The sequence below is a fragment of the Protopterus annectens genome, chromosome 17.part0 (assembly GCF_019279795.1).
Source record: "Protopterus annectens isolate FY-2018-M chromosome 17.part0, PAN1.0, whole genome shotgun sequence".
In the NCBI taxonomy this organism is placed as follows: domain Eukaryota; kingdom Metazoa; phylum Chordata; order Ceratodontiformes; family Protopteridae; genus Protopterus; species Protopterus annectens.
The window spans coordinates 37653210-37679867 of record NC_056751.1 but is presented as its reverse complement, the minus strand read 5'-3'; the positions used below and the strand labels follow the sequence as shown (position 1 = coordinate 37679867).

At 43.1% G+C, this 26658-nt stretch overlaps 1 protein-coding gene across 1 annotated transcript in view; it reads left to right on the top strand.

Annotated features, from left to right (window-relative positions):
* WDFY3 (WD repeat and FYVE domain containing 3) overlaps positions 1–26658 on the top strand; it is a 5086165-nt gene that overhangs the window by 3833820 nt on the left and 1225687 nt on the right. The gene's annotated exons all lie outside the window — the stretch shown is intronic.

Below are 26658 nucleotides of genomic sequence, written 5' to 3'. Positions count from 1 at the left end.
TCCGTTTTCCTTATTCTCCTATTCTGTTGTTCTGTCTTTGCAGGCTACATATTTCTGGAGGTGGGTCCTCAGGCACTGTATATTGTGGGTACTGGGGAGGGGCTTGACTAGCTTGAGAAAGTTTTGAGTCAGGGTGAGTAAATGCCTGCCAATTTTAATCCTAAAGGTGAAGTACATGAAGTTGCCATCACAAGTATGTCATTACAGTGAGTATGAAACATGTGTGTGTGTGTGTGTGTTTCTGGATGCATAGGGTGCACTAATAATCAACCATACTTGTATATCTATTTACTTGGTTATTTACTCATGTTTTTAACAAGGATAGGCCAAATGTGCCAAACAAGGCCACTTTTCAGTGGCATCCTAGGAGAAAAGCGCTAACAAATATAAATCAACAGTGTTATGTGGGCGGTGCAGTGGTGCAGCGGTTAACGCTGTCGCCACACAGCAAGAGGTTCTCCAGTTCGATTCTCAGCTGGGGTGCCGTCTGTGCGGTGTTTGCATGTTCTCCCTGCGTTTGCGTGGGTTTCCTCCGTGTACTTCGGTTTCCTCCCACATTCTAAAGACATGCTTCTGGAGCATTTCTCCCCGGGCCTCCGCTAAAAACAGGATCTGTGGAACCTAGTTTGACTTTCCCGGTCAACAAATGTTAAATAAATAAAAATTTAAAAAAAATTAAAAGTTATGGCAGTGTCAAAATTGTTTCTTACAGAGATGCCTGAAAAATGTATAATGAATCTTTGCAGTAGTCATATTTATGATGCACATAGGTTTATAGTTGTGTACTAGGCTAATGGCCCTGGAGCCTTTACAAGCCTAGCCCATAGGATTACCCTGGCATCGTGCCACCCTACCTTAGTTCCCAGTGCCTCTGTCAAGTCGAACCACTGGAGTGATCCTCGGGGTGAATTTTCTATTTCCCATCCACTCATCAAGATTTCTGTTGAAGAAGGCTAGTGATGCGCTCCGCTTGACATATATGGGAATTCTATTCCATTGCATGGGCAGTCTCTGGCTAATAAACCTGTCCCTCCTTCTTGTTCTGTTGATTGTGGTAATGAGGTTGAGGTCTCTGGACCATGTAGTGCAGATGGATTGGGATTTCTTTAGATGTAGCATTTCTAATGTAGCTGGGTTAGACATGGCTTTGTAAGTCAGGCAGAGATCGCCTCTAAGTAGGCGATACGAGACAGAGAATAGTTAGAGTGTTTTGAGGCTGTCCATATAGGGCAAGTGTTTAAGGCCTATGATCCTCTTTGTGAGGTATTTTTGCGGCATCTCCAGTTGTTGTAGGTGTCTAGTGAGGTACATGCCAAATGGAGCATTGTCAAAAGATTTTAACACTTTTAACATATACTGGAAGAATCATGCAGATAAAAATAAGCAAAAAAGGTTTATTTTACATGCATGGAGACATGCTACAAAGTACATGGTATGTCAGCAGTCTAAATTCTGTACACTTCACATGGGTTTTTATACCCTTCCCTTCACGTACACAGTGGCTGGTTACTAGACAAGGAATTTCACTCAAGGCTATAAATTCACATCCTGGAGCCTTAGATGGTCAGAGGTCAGGCACAAGATAAGCTTGTGCCTGGATCAAGGTATCATCTGTGCATTCCTCTTTGGTCAGCAAATCCTTTACAAAGAAAAACAACTTATTTTAGCTTATTTCTTTGCATGCAATGCAGTTTCACATTTTAACCCTTACTATACATGATACAAAGATGTTGAACACAAAGATTCTTACTACAGGCATTGTACTCGATGATTGCTAATGAGGGAGGAGTAGAGGGAGACAGTGACCTCTTTCTTCATGGATGCAAGACCACAAAGATTCTTACTACATTTCCCCCCTAACAACACTTTGTATCATCGGTAATACATTTTATTCATACAGTTTTTCGCATGACTCGTGTTCTGTATATTCAGAATAATAAGCTTTAGTTGCATTGGCAGACAATACATTTGATATTATCATTCGGATGCAAGGAATGCAGCAACAACCCAACAGTAGGAATATAATGGCACCAACACATATAGCAATTAAGACATTCATAAGTACTGTTCCCCAATTTCCAAACCAATTTTGGAAAAAGTCAGTTAATGGATTCTGTCCTGGTTTTGTAAGTTCAGAAACTTGTTGTAGGATCTCTAGATGACTGTCAATATCATGTTCATTATCTGGGATGAACGAACAACACTTTTCCTGGATAAGAGCACAAGTACCTCCTTTCGCCGCTAGGGTGAAATCGAGCGCCATACGATTCTGCAACACTACAGTCCTCATTGCAGTTAACTCATCCGTCACCAATTCTAGCGCAGAAAAAGTTGCATTGCTCAGAGTTTCTAACAATTTTGACAGTTTTCTGAGCTCCCAAATGGATTTTACTGTCCCATAAGCTGGAAGAATACCAGCCCAGGAAATAACATCATCGCCCAAGTCCATGTGTGATAGCCCCTTGCTGCTACTATGAGCCAAATCGTGGTGATAGATCCAGGATGCATCAACGTTACCTACGGGATTAACAGGTTTATTAACAGCACGCATTTCGTATTTTACCTTGGGGAAGAGAAAATGTATGTCTTATAGCTGGTGCTAAATAACCCAAAAAGCAACTGCCTGACCAATTCCTCGGTAACCATTTGTATGCTTTTCTACCACAGATAAAATAACAATCATTTACTTTAAGTGTAATATTGACTGGAACAGAGTGATTTCCTTTATCTTGCAGCCCTTTAAACAAAAGATCATACACAGATAACATTTTTTCAAAGAAACTTGTGTCATTAACAAGCCCTGTACTATTAACAAGCACTCTTACAGGCTTGAAACTCATTGCACAGTGCCCATCTATTGTACAGTTATGAATTATTGTTACATTACACTGACTCCATCCAACCTTAATCTTGCCGAGTCTTAGAAAACATACAGTTCCATTCTGGCGACCCATGAGGGGTAATGCTATTTTGTCCTTTAAGGCTACATTTGAAGTTTCAAATAGTAAATTAGTCCATGTATCATTTGCCCCCAAAGGGACTGTACCTAACATTAGACCACCATGTACAGTAGGGATAGCCGTGCATATCCAACAATTTGAAACATTAAAAGACAGGGCATATGCATATTTAATAGCTTGGTACGTATTAAAAGGCGGATGCCAAGCCGTATTCTCGTCTCTCTTTACTTGGCTAGTCTTGTTTGAGAATAAAAACGGCCAAAACAGAAAAGTAACAATCACACTTATTAACAACAAAATTATTTTGGAATGCTTTTGTGGGAAGGGCTGCTCCCTTCCGGTATTTCTCTGCATTGCTACAATAGTCAGATATTCATACAAAACAAGATTACTAATAATCAGTGTTCCTCAGGGGAACTCAAGCTTTTGTCCAGTTCAAACTGTTTTACCAGTTTACAGTGTGTCAGATGGATCCACGATGTTCTTTCCTTTATTCGGATTGCTGTAGGTGTTGCAATCAAAACCTGGTATGGACCTTCCCACTTTGGCGAGGCCCAGGTTTTCCTCTTGACAATTTTAATCCAAACCCAGTTTCCGGGTTTCACTTCCAGGATCCTGTTGTTCTTCTGATCTGAAAAGCAATCATTCGTTAAAGAGGTGTTAGTTTTGGTCAGCAATTTCCTCATGTAATCTGCTATCTCTTCACCCCCCTCACGTTCCGCAGGCAAAAGATTTTGCCACTGTGGGACGTAATAAGGTCTCCCATGTAATAGTTCAAATGGTGTGACCCCTTTTGAGGTGGGAGTGGTACGCATGGACAGGAGTGCCAGAGGTAAGCAGTTTATCCAAGACTGATGTGTCTCTGCCATGAGTTTACGTAACTTGCCTTTGAGAATGCCATTATGGCATTCAACCAACCCTGCTGACTGTGGGTGGTAGGCACAGTGATGTTTTAACTTGATTTGAAAAACGGCGGCCAGCTTTTGAATAACTTGGTTCACGAAATGTGTGCCATTATCAGAATAGATACGTGTAGGTAGTCCAAAATGAGGGATAATGTTATTTGTAAGGGCCTTGGCTACTGACAGTGCATCTGGGTGTGCTACTGGAAAAGCTTCAACCCATTTTGTAAAAGCGTCAATAATGACTAACACAAATCGCTTCTGTTGAACAGGAGTTAGTTCAATAAAATCCATGCAGATTGTGTGAAATGGATACGGAGGCAGCGGAATAGCTGCTGGGGTGATCCGCACCCCACCACCATGGTAGCGTGCACAAAGCAGGCACGATAAACAAAATCGTTTAGCGTATGCTATAAAGCCCTTGGTCCAGAACATTTGCTGGATCATTTGAACCATAGCAGCAGGGCCCAGATGAGATGGGCCATGCGTCACTAATGAGGCATACCTAAAAAGGTTTGTTGGTAAGACATACTTATCATTTGGACCTACAAAAACTCCCTGCTTTTGAATAGCCTCATATTTAATCCATAGCTGTTTTTCCTGAACTGTACTAAGTTCCTGCATTACCTGTAAAGTTTGTAGATCAAATTTATCTGTAGGGTGAAGTTCCTTCTGTGTGGTCTCGAGTGCAAAGGTAGAGGTTAAGGCTACACTTTTTGCAGTTTTGTCAGCCAGTGCATTTCCAAGTGATACTGGATCCTTGGCATTCGTGTGCGCGCCTTACAGATGGCCAGTCCCCGTGGCAGTTGGACAGCTTGTAAGAGGCTAAGGATTAAATCCTTGTGGGTTATTTCCTTACCTGAGGCCGTAACCATTCCCCTATTTTTCCATTGCTGTGCAAAGACATGGACTGTGGAAAAAGCATACTGACTATCTGTGTAGATAGTAACTGCCTTATCCTTGGAGATGGTGCATGCTCTGGACAAAGCAATCAATTCGCTTGTGCGGACAGGTTCCTGGGGAGGGTTTGCCTCCAGTACCTTAGTCTCAGTTGTGACTGCATACCCCACTTGTGTGATACCTGCCTCATTCTTACATGCTGACCCATCTACAAACAGGGTCCAATCCGAATTTGCCAAAGGTTGGTCCTTAAGGTCTGGTCTTGGTAAGACATTAGAGTGTATTAAATCTAAACACACGTGAGGGGCACCATCGTCAGCTGTAGGTAACAGCGTGGCTGGATTAAGAGTGGTGCATCGCTCAATGGTCATGTGTGGTTGTGATAGTAACGTTGTCATGCAGGGTAAGTGTCTGCTAGGAGAGAGAAAGGTAACTTTATCCTGTAGTAGTATTACCGCGACAGAGTGCGGTACTCGTAAGGTAAGATCATGAAACAAAACTAGGGTTGCAGACGCTTGCACAGCCTGTGCGGCTGCGACTACTGCTTGTACACAGTGTGGCAAAGATCGTGCCACTGTGTCCAATTTACTGGAATAAAAAGCTAATGGTCTCAACTTATCCCCATAAGTTTGCAACAGAACCGATGTCATAAAACCCTGCTTACAATCTACTGTCTGAACAAAGGGTTTTGTATAGTCAGGGAAGCTAAGTGTTGCAGATCCTGTTATCAATTGTTTTACCCTAGTAAATGCCTGTATTGCCTTATCCGTCCATTGCAGCACGTCATGTGCTGCCATGGGAAGTGCGAAAATAAGTTCGAAGTGGACTTACTTCCTCTGCATAGTTGGGAATCCAACTACGACAAAAATTTGTTATTCTTAAAAATGACATCATTTCTTTTTTTGTGCTGGGCATTGGTGCCTGTAAAATGGCTTCTTTTCTACAGTTATCTAGTTGTCTACCAGCAATTGAAATGGTATATCCTAGATACCGTACTTCAGTTTTACAAAATTGTAATTTAGATTTATTTACCTTATGTCCCTCTTTCGCCAAAAAATGTAATAACCTAATAGTTTCGGACTCACAGACAGCCTCCGTGGGTGCAGCCAGTAAGATGTCGTCCACGTACAATAGTAGATGACAGCCATGCTCTGGTTGAAACTGTGCCAGGTTTGTCGACATTTCTTGCGAAAAGATTGTAGGGCTTTCGCAATATCCCTGTGTGTATGTGTACCGCTTGCTCATAAGCGTAAAGCGAACCAAAACCTACTATCTTCCTGTAGGGGAATAGAAAAGAATGCATTACTAATGTCAATAACAGAAAAATACTTATCCGTGGGAAGGATATCATTTAACAAAACAGATGGATCTGGGACCATAGGAGCCCTTGGTACTACAGCAGCATTTACAGCCTGCAGATCCTGTACCATTCTCCATGTCCCGTCCGGTTTCCTTACTGGGAACAAGGGTTTGTTACACGGTGAATCTGTGCATGGAATTAAAACCCCAGCTCTCAGCAGAGCCGTGATCACTGGTAGAATGCCTTCTTCTGCCTTTTTACTTAATGGATGCTGATGCTTATGAGGTCTAAAATCGGATTTTGGAGTTATTTTAACCTGTCCTGCTGTTTTTATTAGCCCAATGTCGTGTTGTCCGCGGGACCATAAGGAGTCTGGCACTGATTGTAACTTTAATTCTTCTTGCGGGGTTAGGAGGCATAGTCAGAATGGCCCTCCCCCGGGTGGCGTTAGCCTGTCTTCGCGGAGGTACACTGTTGGTCTAGCCTGGGTGACCCAATTTAGTCTTTGTACCTGAACTCCTTTATATGCCAGTTGTTCTGGCGTCATTTTGGCCCATTCATTAACTTTCCTCCCCTCCAGATACCATGCCATTTGTTCTTCCCTTGTTACAGAGACATGTGCAATAGAATTATTGCGAAAAAGTAACTGCATATCTTTTGTAAGACTGCATGTAACTGCAGAATTTCCTAATTTATCCCAATAGAGATTTTGTAACAGGATTTTTGTGACCTTGTGTTTAAAAAATTGCTCCTCATATTTGTCGTCTGGTCCCACATACTTTCTGTAATACATTGTACAGTGTAGTTGTTTAGCTACCACTGGCGGTTGTGTGCCATATTTGCTTAAGGCCAAATTAGTTAGCTCATTTACTACATTTTGTGGTCCAGTTTCAACAAGATCATTACTGTACCAGTAGTGTAAATCATCCTGCCCCACTTGTAACATAACATCTTGAATTTCTACTCGTTTGGCTAGAATCCCTGATGCAGTCGGTACAGCTGCTATGCCAAACACATGCATTAAATCTCTTCCTAATAAGTTTACAGGGCAAATTTTGGAGATGATGACTCGAAACCTGATAGTTTGGTTAGTTTCAGGGTCCGTGAACCATAAAGGTTTAGATAATGGTTCCTTATAAATGCAGCCATTTGCTGCCTTGACTAGCACATAGTCATCAGAAGTTACATCGGATGGCACTGCAGAGTTTTTTAGCAGGGTCCTGGGAGGCCCCTGAATCACACAAAAATTCTACATCTTTACCCTCTACTTGAAGTGTGATTATCGGTTGTGCTTCTAGCTGCATAGTTGCAGCCAGCGCTGTTAAATTAACAACCTGATATTCACCTTTTTCTGAAAAATCAGTCATTTCATTTTCCCATCCTGCACATTCACCCTTACCTTCCTCGTTTGCGTCCTCAAAATCTTCCTCTTCACTCTGTCTTATTGACTCTGGCCAATCAGCCTCTTTATCCGGGTCTGATTCACCTCCACCACCATCATATAGTCATGCTGACCCATGATCCGGGGTGGTTTTAGTTTTTTCAGAAGACCGGCAATCCCTTGCAAAATGTCCCTTTTTACCACATTTGAAACATTTTCCTCTTTTTTGTCTGCCTTCATAATCTTCGGAATGTCCCACATTCCCTCTTCCTCTACCCCTGCCTCTGCCCCTTCCTCTACCCCTGTTAGTCAGACCTTGCAGTAGCATAAGTGTCCCATCTTCGCTCACCGTAAAGGTTTGAGCTTGTTTTTTTTTTCTTTTCTTCTAAATATTTTTCTGCATGTCTTGCATACTCCAGTAGGGGCTGCAGACGTGACGTCCGATGGTCTATCATATGCTTTTCGACAAAGTTGCTAATAGCACTTTTACATCCTTTTAAAAAGGCATTTTTTAGTTGTTGTTTATATGAGGAGTCTTTTGACTGATCTATTTCTTTTTGCATACCACTATGGTTATCAAAGCACTGGGTAAGTCTCTGCAAATAGTTGTCTACTTTTTCATCGTCTGCTTGTACACATCTATTGATACAGGTCCAGTCTACCCTAGGCTTCCATTTGTCCAGAATACGGTCTAGTAAATCCTTGACCTGCTTTTGGTATGAGTCCGAATTGTGGGCAAGTGGTTTATTATCTACTCTGGTTATGGGATCCCAGTCCCCACAGACCCAAGTGCCAGTCGTGATCCAAAATTTGTCGAACTACTTGTTCCAACTCTACGGCATTTAGCTTATAACTTTCTATCATGCCTGCGACGTCCTCACAAAACTTGGTCATATCTAACCTAGGGTGTGGTATTCCTTCTCGGCTTTTGAATGTCTTCCAGCGTCCAGGGTCGAAAGACTAAAATGGTGGGACCCTGTCCGAACGTACCCGCTTGCGGATTTGCTACTTCTATGAGGGGATACTCTGTGGACGCCAAATTAACTTCGGTTTCCTTTTGTTTCCATTCTGATTTGTCTATACTACGGGTTCGTAGGTCCAGAGTGTCATCCGCCTGTTTTTGTAAAACTACAGGAGGTATGGTTTTGCTTTGGCTCACTTCTTCACTTTCCTGATACTGAGGTGGACTGGTTTTAAGGGTTTCCGGGTCTGGCTATAAGGGTGGGGCAGTCTCCTTGCGACAGACGGCAGATGTTTCATTATCGTCCTTTTGGATGAAAAATGTATCTTTTGCACTCGAGTCACCAGTTTTTTTTATTTTGAAGCTGTTTTCTATATTTTTTATTAGCTTCCTCTAACCACTTCTGAGCCTGGAGAAATCCTATTCTCTTTTGATCTTTAACCTTATTTCCTGCATCCTTACGTAAACTTTTTACCAAATTTTGACATTCTAATTTGTTTAGATTTCCACTAAACTCAATCTTTTTTTCCATTTTTTTTAGAAATTTTAAATTATTTGGATGTAGGTTGAACATATATTGTTCATCCTCGGTCCTTTTGTTTGAGCGGTCGCTGCAACTACAGCAACTACTCCCTGTTCCCATTTTTCTAATTTGAGAGAAAAATTAGTTTCCTTTTCCAGAGATCTCTACCGTTCTTTTGTAAAATTAAACCAAAAGACGATTCCCTTATGACTAGTCCCTTTGTTCTTTTAAAAAGAGAACAATACAAAAAGAAAGAAAAAATGTTACGCTTACCTTTCTGCGGTTCTTCCGCCCGTTAATCACCGTCCACGGATCGAATCTAAGAGTGACTGGCCTCTACTTACAACTTCTTCGTCGGAGGTCTTTCCATTCAAGGGAGCCCGAGATTCGTTCTCCCCTTCCTGTACAGGTTTTTCAGTCCCTCTTATGCGATTCGTACCGTGAAGTGGTGGCCCCACGGTCTTGGGCGCCAGAAATGTCAAAAGATTTTAACACTCTTAACATATACTGGAAGAATCACGCAGATAAAATAAGCAAAAAGGTTTATTTTACATGCATGGAGACATGCTACAAAGTACATGGTATGTCAGCAGTCTAAATTCTGTACACTTCACATGGGTTTTATACCCTTCCTGCACGCATACACAGTGGCTGGTTACTAGACAAGGAATTTCACTCAAGGCTATAAATTCACATCCTGGAGCCTTAGATGGTCAGAGGTCAGGCACAAGATAAGCTTGTGCCTGGATCAAGGTATCATCTGTGCATTCCTCTTTGGTCAGCAAATCCTTTACAAAGAAAAACAACTTATTTTAGCTTATTTCTTTGCATGCAATACAGTTTCACATTTTAACCCTTACTATACATGATACAAAGATGTTGAACACAAAGATTCTTACTACAGGCATTGTACTCGATGATTGCTAATGAAGGAGGAGTAGAGGGAGACAGTGACCTCTTTCTTCATGGATGCAAAACCTTTAGTAATGAGATGTGCTGCATAGAAGGACTTTCTGACCACAGTGGCATTGTGGTGGTCAAAAGAGAGGTTGCTGTCAACCTGTGTTCCCAGAGCTCTTATGATGCCTTCTGTGTTCAGTGTACTACCATCAATGTGGTAATTCATGAAAGCCGGGTTTTTCCCACAGGGGATGACAATACATTTTTTTGGCATTGAGGTTAAGGCCATGGTTCTGACTCCAGTCATTGTTCTCAGTGAGGCCTTTCCGTAGGATGTCATCATCACTTGGGGAGTTAATTATGGCTCCCAACTTGCAGTCGTCTGCGAACTTTGTCAGCCAGAGTCCCTTCGTGTTGGCCTGAACGTCAGAGAAGTAGATACCAAACAGGAGAGGACCCAGGACCGAACCCTGTGGGACTCCACTCGTGACTGGTCGACAGTCTGACTTGGAGTCATCTACTTTCACATTGCGGGTTCTATCTGTTTGCCACTTTCCCACTGTGGGTTCTATCTGAGAGCCAGTTTGCAAAGCACCTAGTGCTATAGGGGTTGATTGATACCTAGCTTAGTGAGTTTTTCTATTATTCCTGACTGGGGAATGGTATCAAAGGCCTTTGCCAGATCAAGGTAGGCTGTATGAACCACCTTGCCTTCATCCACAGCTCTGGTGACTGACTCAAAGAAGTCGACCAGGTTGGGCAGGCATGATCTACCCTTCACAAAACCAAACTGTGTGGGATCCAAAGTTTGGAGGTTCCCTATATCTTTGTTTATTTTAGGTCTGTGATGATGCGTTCCTGAGTTTTGCATATCAGACTTGTCAGGCTAATGAGGCAATAGGTCCCAGGGTCTGTAGTCGGTCCTCCTTTGTGGAGAGGGATGACTGTAGCAGTGCGCCATTCAGTAGGGACAAAGCCTGAGGTGAGACTGTGATTGAACAGGGCGCACAATTGAGGTGCCAGTTCACTCTGTAGTTCATGTAGAACACAGCCAGGTCCCATATGGAGAGTGCTGTTTTAACCTGTGCAGCCGTAATACTGGGTGCCTGACAATGTACTGGTATTGTGATTGGTCCTTTGGTCGGGGAGAGAGGGGTAAAATTGGGACTAAATCTGTCTGCCAGTATATTGGCCGTATCTGTTGACTCAGTATAGGAGGTGCCATTTTGCAACATCTCCGAGCAAATCTGGGTATTGCCATGGAGATTCTTTACATAACTGTAGAAGGTTTTGTCGTTGTCTTTACTATCTGCTGCAATTCTGTTTTTATAGCTCGCTTTAGGGGATTTGATGAGGGATCTCAACTTTTTCTTGAGGCTGATAAGGGAGTTTTTTCCAGTCTTGGGACTTCACCTTATTTCTCATCAGTTCCTTCCTTCTGTTGTAGAGTTTGTTTATGACAGGGGACCACTGGATTGGCTTCCTTTTTTTGGAGGAGAGCATCTTGGTTCTATTGGGTATGGCGAGATCCATGCATTTGTGTACATGTTCGTACAGGGCATTAGTGTATGATTTGGTGGTCATGCAGCTGTTCTCCAATTGGATGGGTGCCATGAAGTTAGCCACCTCTGTTTTTAGGAGCCCAAAGTTAGCTTTGGAGAAGTTTTTCATGGTGGTTACCTTTGCAGGGGGGATGTGTATTTCCAAGGTGGTTAGCTTGTGGTCAGATCTAACCAGGGAGGAGTTTACTATTAGTACAGAGCAACGGTCACCCATGTTAGTAATGACCAGGTCAAGGATGTTGCTACTTCTAGTGGAGGTAAGAATGAGCTAGTACAGGGCATTGGAATTAATGAATTCCAGGAAACGTTGGGCAAGTGTATTGGTACATGAGTAGTTTTCCCAGTTAGTGGAGGGGTAGTTGAAGTCGCCCAGTATGAGAGTGTTATGTTGGACCCTAATATTCTCCAGGGTGCTTAGGAATGTGGAGTGTGAGTTTTGGGTCATGGTTGGGGACCTGTAGCAGGCTACAGCCTGAGTCGCTGTCTTACCCAGTGTTAGCTGCATGTTGGGCTACCAGTCTGGAGGTGTACACATCCTTTATGAATATGGAAACACCACCTCCTTTGGAGCTTCGGTCCAAGTTTTGCATCCGAAAGGTATGGAATGAGTTATAGCCTGGTAGTGCAGAGGTGCTGTCTGCTGCCTTGAACCAGGTTTCTGTTACAGCACACGTCAATGTTTTTCATTTTAAGGAGTGCTTCGAGCGAGTGCATTTTGAGATTTAGACTTCTATCGTTGAGCAGCATGACCCTCAGATTGCATTTGTTTGTAGCTGTTACGGTGGTAATTTGGTCTTTGGAGCACCACCTAAAATAGGCACTATAGGGGTGGCAAGAACCTTGGCCAGTATCCGGAAGCCCAGGGGTAACAGATGCAGGCCATCTATGGCAAAGCATCGAGGTCTGTCAGTCATGTCAACCAAGGCAGACAGATACTAGATCCCCTTAGAATGACACCAGAAACTTAGCCAGTTGTTGAAATCATTCATTTTCTGCTTGTACTGTGGTATCATTCTGGGTGATGGTAGAAGGCTGCTCAGGGCTAGGGTCATACCTGTCTGGGCTACATAATCCGAGAGCCTCCTCCATGTCTCTTTTGTGCAGTTGAATAAGCTCTCTGTTAAGAGTGTGAGACTTGAAATTGTTGATGTTCTTCATTAGGACATTTTTGCAGCATTGCTTAGTAATGGGATGTATTCTGCCAAGCATGCTGTATGTCTTCCCGGTTTACAAATGCTTGGGTGCTCCTTCCTGTCATGCTGTGCATCTGACCTATGACTTATGCTTGGGACTACTTGCTGGTACATAAGGGATGTATGGGCGTAAAGTACTTCTAACTGCAGTCCTGGGTTGTACAGCCTGTGCCAGTTTTCATTCGTTGTGGGCAGATAAGCATCCCTATCGGGTACCCCTCCTGTTTCACTTACTTTTTCACACAAAATTGCTCAGCTTCATGTCAGCTAGGAAATGGAAATGTGACTGTAGTCAGCAGATCCTCTCTAAGGGACAGTAACACCAAGTGTTTATATTGTTTAGTTCTAGAACATAATTTCAAGGAGAGTTTTGTAAGTCATTCTTCCATAAAACAACCAGAAGTCATTTAGCTTCTTTAAAGGTTTACCTTTGGAATAAAAGACTGAAATATATAGCATGTGGAGGGATGGCATTTAAGTCTTCAGTCTCGGACATTCCTCATCAGCTGCATAAGAAATTTAAGAAGCCTAAAGTGTCCATGGTCTCTGTTGTCCATCTGGACTAGAATGTCTCTTTCATGGCACACGATGAGCCCATAGACTGTTAGACTTCTCTCCCTTCTCCTGCTGTCAAGATCTGTCTTGAGGCTGATACAATGTAAGCTTCAGACAGTTCATACCTGACCAATCACTTAGCCAGCAAGGCCACAAAGGGGAAACCCATCTGGTTATTTCTGAAGGACCAGCTGGTGTACTGGAGGCTTTTGTTTTAATAGGTATGCCAGGTACCCTTATTGAAGTAAATCAGTAGTCTGGCCCACTTTGTCTTTTGTCTAAAAAGAAAACAGAAGAAAGTATGTCTTCCCTCCTGTTATTGCTTCCCCTTCTGATCATTAACACGAGTGATACAATTTTTTTCAAGTCGTTATGTCTCTGAAACTACCACAGTTGTTCTTCACTTCTCCTTCTACTGTATAGAAAAGGAAGGAGCAATACCTCTTCTGAAGTTATTCTCCAGATTCTGATGCTGAATTCTTAGCTTGTTCTCCCCAGGTTCAGTCCCCCTGCAGGATTTGGGTAAGAAGGTAAAGGCATCTTATCACCTGAATCTGCTTTGGAAGAATGGCCTTTTGGTGCACTATTCTGAAAGTGATGCAGCACCTCTACAGGCTTCAGACATTCAAAAAAGATATGACCTATTAAACATGGTCACCTCTAAGCCTTCAGCAATTCCTCATGTGCTTCAATACTTTAATAGATACCTTCTTGTTTACATCCCTACCACCCGAGTCACAGCCACTTGCACCCAAAATCTGGTTTTATAAATTGCTGGATTTACATAAATATGTGTAAGAATCCCTCCTTGGACCTTGCTGTGATTTTAGTAGAATCTGACAAAGGTTCTAAGCTGCTGCTGTTTACTAATGCTCTGCCAAATGATAAATTTTATTTTTTTATTTTTATTTAACATTTGTTGACCGGGAATGTCCGACTAGGTTCCACAGAGCCTGTTTTCAGCAGAGGCCCGGGGAGAATGCTCCAGATGCATGTCTTTGGAATGTGGGAATAAAGAGTGTAGGGTTATCGATAGATGCAGAAAGAAAGTGCACACCTCTGCAGGTCTTTCTCTGTCATAAACTATCAGACTCGTGTGACTAGACAATTGTCTATTTGTGATAACATAAATACAAGAATTTCTTAAAATTCCTGACACTGACAATATACATACCTTTCAGAATATACTGGGTTCAACTACTCAAGTAGCAATGCATTCAAGAAACTGTGGCAATGATGCTGCCAATGCATCTTCCAGGGCAGCAAGCTGCTGGATCTGTTCTGAGAAGGTATTCTTGGCTTTGTCAATAGTCTTAAGCAGGTAATGTAAAGGCTAAACTGTTGGATTTCCATTTAGACAAAAGTATGCAGTAGTTTAAATATCTTTTCCCTCATATCAGAATTCCAGAGCAATTACACCTCTAAAGATGGACCCTTTTTTCATTAAGAAAACAAGTCTCAACTAGTAAAAAAAGGCCAGGGTAAACCCAGTGTAGACTTCAAAGGATCTAAATGATCCTTTGGTGACAAAATTACAAGTTTATGACTACTTTCTTCTCAAGTTCCACTTCCCCCAAGACAACCAACTCCCTACCATTGTTTCGGTAAGACTTTCTCAGTGCTTTCATCTTTGAAATATGATATCATACACCTTGGTTCTGAACATCATTCAGAATGGGTACAGACATAATTGGAGTCTCCCACTAGTTCTGTTAGGCATTCGCCAGGTACCCCCAAACCAACTTCTCCTTATTCTTCAAATCTTACTAGAGTTATTCCATCAGGAGACAGTAAATCAGTCCTTGCTTACCAAAAAGGAAAGGGATTTTATTCCAGGCTTTTCTTCATACCAATCAAAGGGAGCAGACGGAGACTAATTTTGGACTTATCCACCCTAAACACCTTCCAAAAAATTCCAGAATTAAAAAAAAAAATTGCAAGGTTTGCAGTTTATAATAGGCCTTCAGGTAGGGTTTTATTTAAATCTGAAGAAATCCACTGACAGTCTTCTCAGTGTCTAGTTTTTCTAGCATGTCAGCTGGATACTTACTGCATGATAGCCTTTCTTTCTTATTAAAATACCCCGATGTTCTTCGTGTTTCACAGTTGCAGTCATCACATTTGGGTTATCCTGCCGGGGGTAGCCCTCAGTCAGCCCGATTACCAGAGGCTTAGTATTTCTGCATCGGTTTCTATTTCTCCAGGACTGACGTCAGTGGTATAAAAATAGGCAGCCGACGCCATTACATCTGTCTTTCTTGCCGAGGAGCCCGAAGCAGAAGCAGTTAGCATGAGTGCCGGTCGGCTGCTACCTGAGTTTTCATTTCTGAATTGAAGTCGAAGTCTTCAAAAGATAAGTACTCTGTTGGGGATCCTTTTTTCTTACTCTAACCAATGTCAGAAAAAGTTAACAGTTGTCTCGCCTGTGGAAAGCAAATACCACACTGAGTCTTTCATTCTTACAGCGCCACCTGTTTAGGCCCAGACCACGACGTCCCCTGCTGTTGCTTTTGTGCTTTGTTCATTGCCAGAACTATACTTCGGGCCCTTATTGTAGCTAGATATTTTTGTTCTCAGTCCTTGAATTCCAGTATGGCTTCAGTAAGCCATCCGACTACCAATCTTCTGAAAAAAACGTAAGGATAAAGACAGAGACAGACTACACAGGTCCAAAACTGCCGACGACGCTTCCGTTAAGATAGTCTTCAGTTCTCTGGTCCTCAGTGAGGTGCTTTCGCTGCCCCTGATGCTCGTTTCTCTGGATTTGCAGGTCGCTACCGAGACCCTTTTGGAGACCGGTAATGCCACAAGACTTTTCTTTGACTAAGGGTCCTCCAAATGTCGCTACCTTGGATGGGTCCGGAACCGCTGAGCAGGTACCGGCTTCCGAGGAAGTACTTCACACCACCGATACTTGACACAGACCGACAACTTCTTTCGGGTCTTCTGTTCTTTCGAAAACAACCGAGTTTCTAAGGTCCAGGGTATGAACCACACCCAAAAAAAATGACGACCCAAGCTCAGGCACCTGCTTCCTTGCCTCAATCTCAAATGCTTAAAATGGCGGAAGACCTTATAATGCTTATTATGGGAAGCTGCGTTACCCCTTCCAAGAGAAGAAGAGACTTGTCCCCAGTAGATGTTCTTCGTCTTCCATTGCTGCAGTCCTGACTATTGGGTATAGTCCGCGTCCCAGTCGGCCCGAATAGTATAGAAGATAACGGGGGTCGTCGCGCGTTAGACTGAACTTCTGTCGTCAATGGGGCAGAATGCGCATGACCGGCGTCATATCCTCAGTCTTTTTGCGCATGGTCCATGCAGAAGCAGTTTTTTCGCGTGTGAGTTGGCGTGCTGAAAAATATTCCGAAACGGAGTTTCGACCGAAACACAGAGTGGCTAAGTACCCGGTTGGGGAACATTTTGGTTTTTTTGCCTCAGTATTTTTTTGATGTCAGAAAAAAAAAGTGAATTACCTTCTTTTGAAATCTAAGGTGGATGCTTTGAGGAAGGTATTAAGGTATTGAAGTTGCTGGATTTGGTTCATGGTTCATGTGTCCGGTCAAGTGGGTAAGCATTCTTTGCAATGTGGTTTTGATGCTCGAGGTGGCTCTGCTACCAGCTGTTAACTTAGCAGGCATGCCTGGTTGAAGGATCAGACTTTAGCTGGAGCATGTTTTAGCTGAGCATTTTAAGACTACAGTTTGGATGCTCCTTTTACAGTCTGATGTGTTGTTGTTTAAAAGCCTGTGGAGACTAGGAGCTAGAAAATGAGGCAAAAGCAAGCTAAGATTTTTTGCGAGTGCTTTTTTGTTAGAATTAGCCTGCTACTAAGAAGCTGGACCCTGACATGATGATCTTATCTGGCTTAGGTCTCTCCGTGGTAGGTAGGCAGGGGTAGGAGTAGGGCTAGGGGGCAGGGCTTAGGCCAGGCTGCTCAGACTTCTGGTGAGTCGAGGGTCCAGGAGGTCAGTCCTTTCGAGGGTAAGTACCAGTTTCATGCATGCTGCTTTTTTAGGCTTGCGAATGTGAGCACTCAGAAAAGAGAGACTGTCTCTTTTCAGAAAAAAGGGTTTTGGAAATTAATTCATATGGGTGTTAGATATCATTCACCCACACGGATACCACTTTTTTTTTCCATTTATTACCTCCCTCATGCAGCAAAGAAGCTCCTCCTCTCGTTCCTCCTCTAAGGCTCACAAGCAAGGCACACAGTAGTTTACGTTAGGGCCATTCACCAGTCCCTGTGTCAGAGAGAGGGGCTAAGGGATTTAGGGCGCCTTTTCCTTGTACCAAAAGGAACAAGTGGTCGAGACCAATTTTTTTTATCTCCTCAACACGTTTTTTTGGACATTCCCAAGTTCAAGATGTTGACGTTACAACAGCTTACCAGCTTTTACCTCTGCTGGGCAAAGATCACCTTTCTGTCTCAAGGAAGCTACAAGGAAGCTTACCTTCATGTGTTTCGAGCTGTACATTCTCATTATCTGCGGTTTCATTCTCTCCATTCATATCTCTGCATTGCCATTGCCCTTTGGCTTATCTACTGAGTATTTTCACAAGGTTCTGGCTCAGTGATAGCTTACTTCAGGCTTCAGGCTACAAATAATATCTGACTTGCCTGACTGCCTGATTCTGGCTCAAGAAAAGGAAGAAAGACTACAGCATCTGGAATATGTTATAGCAGTGCTAAGATGCCTAAGGTATTTCTGTGACGAAGTCTAGTACCCTCTAGTACCCTCTCAAGACTTGTGCTTTCTGGGTGTAAGACTGAATACAGCAGCCCAGATGGCCTTTTTAACCCCAACAAACAAAAGAGTCTGTTACTTCCATCAACTATCTCATCTCATCAGTCCGCTGACACTTCAAGGGGTCAATTTCAAGCATTAGTTGGCATCTTTTATTAGGATTCTGGTGCATGCCAAACTGCATATGAGGCTATCTCAAATATATGGAATGCCAACTTGGTATGCACTGATAGGATTCAATGGATGTCATTCAAATAATAAATTTAATTCAAAGCTCAGGAATGGATTTTAAACAATGTCACCTAAACAAGGGACAGGGTGAGACAAGTCAGATTCTAATCCAGAGATGATTGGACATTGCCTGGGACGTTGCCCAGACATTGACAAATGGAAAGGACTGCATCTAAATGGAGACTACATATGGCCAGCCAGACTATAGCATCTACATATCAACATAGTATGCGTGTTAGGAGTGTTCTTCAGTACAAGGAGGGCAGGTGCTTTCAACAGATGTTGATTCTAACAGACATGCATCAACACAGACAAGATACATACAAGCAATCTTATCAGGCAATCAATCCTCTATTGAGATTAAGGCATACAATATGGGACTAAATGCTAAGGCAAGGGCAGAGCAACTAACTCTTCAGCTCCTTAGCAGATGTGTTAAACAGACGAGCCACATAAGCAGAAAAGTCATGTATCCCCGCAGTCATGTGTGGAAACTGGATCTTCATGTATTTCAACAGTGTCATGGATCTGTTCAACGGCCCAGTAAATTACAAACTCCATAAACCATTCTAAAAAAACCACATGCACAAAGCTTGAAGCGTGGGGTTTCATCACACAGCTTGGAAAAGTGGGATGCTCTCCTTCTTTCACTATTAAAAACCTTCATGTGTATGCCTTTCCACCTCTACAGCTTCTTCCAAAGGTAAGACAGGCCATTAATTTGAGTGTGGCTCTTCAATATCTACTGAATTATTGGACACAAAGTGTGTCCTTCTTCTCCCATAGATTTCATGCTGCAGCAATTTCCACAGCTGATTGTGACCACCCACCTGTTTTCGCATCCTTTGTTTCAAAATAGTTTCTTAGAGGGCAAAAGATAAACCTTAAGAGCTCCTACTCCTGCTTGGGATCTCAATTTTTTGTGTTGGGAAAAACTGCTCTACAAACCAAACCTACAGCCTTTTGAGCCTGCAAATTGGAATTTGTCATAATGTTTTCTGTTGGCAGCAGCTGGAGTTCAGTGCATACTTTCTCTAGGCATTATCACCTTCCTATATACTCTAAGACTAGGGCTGGTTTTTTAGCTGTTTTTTTAGGGCATGTGTTCAGCCCCTACTACTTATAATTTGCCAGCCTCCCTTACCTCTCTGCTTTGGTCCTCTAATAGTCAGGAGGACTGCAGCAATGGAAGAGAACATAGTACAGTTTGTACCTTGTACCTAATGTAGATGTAGATGTTCGAGATTCCATTCTACCCTCTCCCTCCCTCTTCCCCTCTGGGTGGTTGTGTAGAGTGATTGGGTTGTTTATTGTTTTATATATATATATATATATATATATATTATATATATATATATGCAGGATGTTTTGGGACTTGTCTTTTTTTGTCTTCTGACATCTGGGGCAAGAAATTTTATCTGAACAGGAGTTTGATGACTCTAATGCATCTGAATATGAAGATATGCAACGCCTCTCTGCTTATGAGGATTCTGATGCAGAGGAATCCATTCCTTCAGCCTCTCCGCCTGAGGACTTTTCCTTTGGGAACCCTACATACTTTAATGGAGCATTTCCAATGGGAATGTCAGGACTATCCTCAGTCAAAAAAGAGACTCAGGGAATTCTTAGATCTTCCACAGCACAGACCTCTGGCCATTCCTCCTATCCTGGATGTTGTGGATGATGTTTTTATGGAATCCATTCTGACCCCTGAAACCCTCCCTTCTGCTTCCAGGAAACCTGACAGGTATTATAGAGTCCCTGACTCTCACAAATTTCTTTTTAAAAATACTACTGCTGACCCTGAGGTCATCTCTTAAAGACCTAAAGGAATCAAAGCAACTTCAGCTAAGAATCTCACCCCCGCAGATAGGGATTCCCAAGCATTAAACAGATGGGGTAAAAAAGTATACACCTCTCTTGCTATTAGAGCATTAAATTGTCAGTTCCACATGCTGAAATATCAGCAACATACCATGGAACTCCTCAAACAAAAAATATCTTCTTTTCCTGCTTGTGCAGAAAATAGAGTTACAAGACTTAATGCATTCTGCAAGTCAAGTAACTAAGCACACTTTACAATGTGGTTTTGATGCCCTAGAAGCATCTTGCAGGGCAGCAGTCACTGGTTCTGTCCTTTGAAGGCATGCTTGGTTTAAGAAACAGACCTTGCCAGGCCATGCCAAATCGAAATTATTGGATGCACCCTTGAACAAAGACAACTTATTTGGCACCAAGGCAGATGAGGTCTTAAAAAGATGGGAAAAAAGCTAAATCTGTGCAGACAGTTAGACTTCTTACAGGTCCAGCCACCGAGGTTCAGTAGGCATTGCCCTTCCAAGCACTGGTCCTTTCCTGCCCCCTCCAGGCCAGCTCAGCCCAGACCCAGGGGAGGCAGACCCCCCCCCCAGACAACAGCCCCAGGGAATGCAGAGATCTCAGCAATGGCGTTCCTCCTTTTCAAAATTAGGGAGTGCAAAGTCACCCCTTTATGGTAAAAACTCACAATGACTTTTCACTTCCACCCCCTCCCTCTGCCCACCTGCTTGTGCCCTTAGGAGGAAAACTCTCCTTCCACGCAAGCAACAGGGCCACCATTACCAATGACCGCTGGGTCCTCAACATAGTGTCCCAGTGATACAAATTTTACTTCCTCACTCTGCCAACCCCAAAAGGGTTCCCAGATCTTCCCCCTAACCAGTGGGTAGAGGCCAAAAAGCAAGTCCTTTCCATTCTTTCCATGAGGGCAATAGAGTATGTTCCTGCAGAACAGATGGGCCAAGGTTTCTACTCCAGACTTTTCCTGGTACCCAGAAAAGAGGGCACTTGGTTGCCTCATCCTTGATCTATCCATTCTAAACACCTTTCTAGTGATACCAAAATTCAAAATGCTCACCCTCCAGCAGCTTCTACCTATGCTTTCCAAGGATGCTTGGTTAGCCACCCTAGACCTAAAAAGAGGCCTTACCTACACATCCCAATCAGGGAGTCATGCAGGAAATACTTACATTTCAGGGCAGGATCAATGCATTTTCAGTTCTCTGCGCTTACATTTGGCTTATCTACTGCTCCCAGAGTTTTCACAAAATCTCTGGCTCCCGCTATTGCTTTTTGCTGACAAAGAAATATTCAAATCTACCCATACTTAGACGACTGCCTGATTCAGGCAGGCAGTCAGAAAAAGCTGCTACAGCACCTGACCTTTGTAAAGGACCTACTGAACTCCTTGAGGTATACTATCAACGAAAAGAAATCCAAATTTGTCCCCACACAAAAAAATGTATTCCTCGGAGCAAGCTTGGACACAGCATCCCAGATGGCATTCCTTACTCCAGAAGAACAAGCCTACCCGACAGCCTACTTCTCTCAACTAGTCACCAGTACCCAGCAATCCGCAAGGAAAATCCTGCAAGCTCTAGGGTTTATGGGCTGTTGCATTCTACTCATTTCATATGCCAGACTGCATATGAGGAAACTACAATGGTACCTAAAAAGCCTTTTGTGTCAGCACTCTCAAGATCTGGAAACTCTTATACCAGTGATACCTTGTCTAAGGAAAAAGTTTCTTTGGTGGGCAGCAGCATGCTACCACAACAAATGACTTCCCTTCTCACAACCCCATGTCACCCAGACCCTCACCACAGACGCAACAGACTATGCCTGGGGGGGGGGGGCTCACCTGGACGGCAGGTGCATTCAGGGCCAGTGGAGTCCAAATCAAATACATCTGCACATAAACCAAAAAGAGATGTTAGCTGCTCAGCATGCCCTGACAGCTTTCAGACCCCTACTGTCCCTGGGGCCTCTACTGATCAAAACAGACACCAAAACAGTGATGTGGTATATCAACAAGCAGGGAGGGACTCGCTCTTATCCTCTGTGCAGGCTTGCTCTGACCCTTTGGCACACGGCCTCAGCCATGCAACTACACCTGTTAGCACAATTCCTACCAGGCTCCCTAAACTCTCTGGCAGACAGCTTAAGCAGAAACCTGCTAGATCCACATGAGTTGCAGCTAGACCACAAAACCTTCTCTCTTGTAATCCAGAAATGGGGCACCCCGAAGGTCGACCTCTTTGTATCCCACTCCAATCATCAGCTTAACAAATTCTGCACCAGTTAACCTCACAGCAAGGCCTGGAAAGTGGATGCTCTATCCTTCCAGTGCATAAACCTCTCAGTCTCTGCATTTCCCCCCTCTACCACACATTTCAAGGATACTGCTCAAAATAAGGGAGGAAAAACCTAAGACAATCCTGATTGCCCTAGACTGGCCACGGCAGCACTGGTACCCACTACTGCACAGCCTGTCACCCCTGCCACCATAGCACCTACCTCAGATCCCAACACTCCTGACCCAGAGGAATGGAGAATTCATGCATCCCCAATTGCAGACCCTCAACCTGACAGCCTGACTTATTCCCTGACCTCTCCTCAACCTGGCAGTTTAAGCAAACAAGTTCTAGATGTTATACATAAGGTCAGACACCCCAGCACTAGGAAATCTTATGCTGATAAGTGGAAAAGGTTTTGCACCTGGATCCAGGCTAAGGGAGCTGGAATGGAACAGCCCTCCCTATCTCTCATCCTGGATTACCTGGCAGACCTACTACACAGGGGTCTATTCTTCTCTTCTGTTAAAATTCATGCCTCAGCCATCTCTGCTCATTTCAGCACAGAGCCATCTCTTTTCTCACACCCTCTCATCAAACAGTTTCTAAGAGGTGCTAACAATTTGAGGCCACCCAGAAGAGCTCCTACCCCAGCTTGGGACCTTAACTTTGTGATGGAAAAGCTCACCTTGCCTCCCTTTGAACCTGCAGCTTCATCAGAGTTAAAATTTCTCTCTTGGAAGACAGCCTTGCTTCTGGCCATCACTTCAGCTAGAAGAGTATCAGAGCTACAAGCACTTATGGTTGTAGAGCCCTTCATCATTTTCCATGCCTGCAGGGTCTCCCTCAGGACTAACCCATCCTTCATGCCTAAAGTGGTGTCCAGTGTGGCTCTAAACCAATCCATTCATTTGCCCACCTTTTTCCCTAACCCACAAAACAAGGGGGAAAGGATTCTGCATTCTCTAGATGTGCACAGACAGCTCAGATTCTACCTGGACATGACTAAATCTTTTAGAAAAACTGATCAATTGCTTGTCAGCTTTGCTGCAGGGCAGAGGGCAAGGCCATATCCAAATAAACAATCTCAAAATGGCTATCCCACTGCATCCATTTCTGCTACTAACAGCATGGAAAATCACCCCCAAAGGGGGTCAGGACATATTCCACCAGAGCAACCCTCCACTTCTGCAGCTTTTCTCAGAGGAGTCCCCACCAGGGATATCCTAGAGGCTGTAACATGGACATCTGCTCATACCTTCACCAAGCATTACCACCTGCCTATCTTCTCCAAATCCAGGGTAGGCTTTGCCACTGCATTCCTGCAGGGCATCCTAGCCAGCCCCCAGTCTTCTTGACTGCCTCCACCCTTTTCTACAGCTTTGGGACTGAACCCAAATGTGATGACTGCAGCAGTGAAACACGAAGAACATAGTACAGTTGTGTACACTTACCATAAATGTAGATGTTCGAGTGTATTCACTGTTGCAGTCCTGTTTTCCCTCCCTCCCTCCCCCTTGTCTATCTCTCTCTCTCCTTACAAGGGATTTTTGGTATTTACTTTCTATTGGTGGTGTTCTTCCACCATAGCTTAGCTCCCTATTGGGGGCTCCTGACATTTTGGCAAGACAAACTGATGTAATGGTGTCGGCTGCCTGTTTTTATACCACTGATGACCTGACATCATTCGTGGAGCGACAGCAACTGACGCAGAAATACTAAGTCTCTGGTATTCAGGCTGACTGAGGTCTACCCCTGGCAGGATAACCCAAATGTGATGACTGTAACAGTGACTCGAACATCTACTTTTATGGTAAGTGTAACCATGGCAAGAAACATGCTGAGAGCCATGGTGTTCATGGCATCATCAATGCAGATGATTCCATTTGCCAGGCTCCACATGAGGATGAGTCAGTGGTACCTCAAATCAGTTTGGGCACAGCACTGCCACCCTGTAATTTTCCCAATTTGTATCTTGCCTTTGTTGAAAGAAGTCCATTGGTGGTTCAAACAGATAACACTCAAGCTAGATTTTTTTTCTGTGATCATATCTTCCCTTCAGAAGATTTCTCCAGATGCATTAGACTTGGCCTGGGGAGATTTTTGAGTGAGCATTGGGATGGTTGGAGTAGATCATTGAAACACCAAGCAGTACAGGTGCAAATACATTAATGTCAAAGAAATAAAAGTGCTGATCTTCGCCCTACAGATTTTTCACACCCTGTGGTCTTCAGAAACCCTACAAGTTCTGACAGACAACACCTTAGTCATGTTGTACATCAACAAAGAAGGGAGAACAAAGTCCTATCATCTCTGCAGGCTAGCCATGATGACTTGGGATATTGCTATTCACTACCATTTGTTTTCTTCAAGCAACTTACATCCCATCCGAGATGTGCTCATTGACATATTATGTAAGCAGATCCAAGGCAGACTCTCACAAATTGAGTAGGATATACAATACCTTCTCTTCTGTAGCTAAACCTCTTATGACCACATCTTAAGACTGCAGCCACATATATCTGAGGATGTCTTGTTGTTGAAGAAATTAAGGTAGTGGACTTGACTCCCTGACAGTTTTAGTTTTGCATGCTCAGGGGTATTTCAAATGCAAGTATGGGCATGTGCATTTTTTAAACCTCCCATTTATTTTCCGTTCTCAAATTATTTGGATTGTGATACTGATGTAAGTTGTTGAGTTCATTGCCTTGAAGCAACTCCTATAAGTCTTTGTGGTCATGCAATAATCAGTCATGACCTGCAGTGAAACTACCTCTTAGAATATGACATATGACATTGGTACAAGTGCTATTACTTTCACCTTTCCTCTTCTGGAAGTTAGAGAGAGAGAAATTTAGGCCTACCTCTCTACCCTGATACTGGAGGATGTTAGGCTATCTTCATTTAAGGGCTGAAGGAAAGGTCCCAAGTACAGCTTCTGATTTTGGATAGGCCAGCATCACCAAGTCCTAAAACTTGGAAACAAAGCCGTTGCCTTTCTCCCTTGGATATAAATCTGTTTCTGAAATGGCAATCCAGTCTTTACATGTAGGAAGCCCATCCTCACCTTGTAAGGGTTTGAGCTCGCACTCTGCCTTCTGTTGGTGGAAGATAAGGGGCCCAGTGGAGGCAACCATACTGCCTCCTTCCACAACTTGTGCACTCTTGTTGTATCATCTGTTCCCTGGTCAGTCAGACCTAATCCTCAGAGAAGGTGTCGAGTTATGTAGCTACGGGTCATGGACATCTGAAATTGGGGCTACTGTCCTTAGTCTCTTTCCAGTTCCAGCAGTGCCGATATATCAGACTGAGAGGGGTCATTTGATTATTTCCACATCATGGCTTTTATATATCTGGGTCACAATGTCACATGATTGCAGTTTGGTAAGAGTTGAATCACTGGTTATTTGAATGCAACCTCAGACAACATGATCTGATGCCATTGTTGAGTCTGGAACAATCTTGTCACACACTTTGAAGAGCTGGATCCCTGCTGTGTGACATAAAGTGCATGTTGTTCACCTCTCGCCTCGTGCTTGTCCCTGGACTAGCATTCCACAGCAGGATTTGTTAATAGAAAGGGCACATTGTACGTAAGCTCTAAATTTGGCCACAAAAAAGAAGTCAAGACCTATAGTAAAGATGCAGTCATATTAGCAGAAGGAGCTTTTCTTGGAAAAATTGTGCCAGAAGGAGAAAATATTAATTGGGCTCACCAGGGTGTTCCTGGAAAATGATTATTCACTGTACATCAGGCAAAAGCAAATCAGGTGCATCCCTGCAGTTAGAAAGTGTCAAGAGGCAAGAATAAGATTCAAGTTGGTATATCAAACTGTCTTCAAATATTTATTTTTTTGTCAAAAAGAACAAATACATTTTTGGACACTGAACAGGTTAGCCAGCATGCTGAAGGGGATTCTGCTTCTCATTCCTCTGATAATAGCTTGGGCCCATAGGCTAAACTTGCTGATAAAACCTTTTCCAGTGTTCCAAAGGAAAACAATTGAGTGACAGAAAAAAAACTCAGGATCTGACAAAAAAAACACAAGAGTGCCTTGGACTTGAGCCAGAGAGATGCTGTTGTTTGATTGGGGTGATGAAGAAAGCCAGCAAGAATGTGAAGTTAGGAAGTACATAGATGAACTATTAAGTGCTATTTCCATTGGATGCAGTTTGGACATGAGAGTTGGGCTTCTGCAAAAAGTGGAAAAAAATAATACTAGAACTTGTTGAGCTATTAAACTGGTGGGAGTATAATTCCCACGTTGCTGTTGATGTTTAGGAGAGTAATGAAAGAACAGCAAGTTAATTTTTTTATTATTAATATATGTTCAACAACAACATTAATATATGTACATGATTCCATGGTACACTGTAAAAGTAGCTATATAAGGTAATCAGAAGCACTTTAAATGTGAGATGGGAGGAGTCAT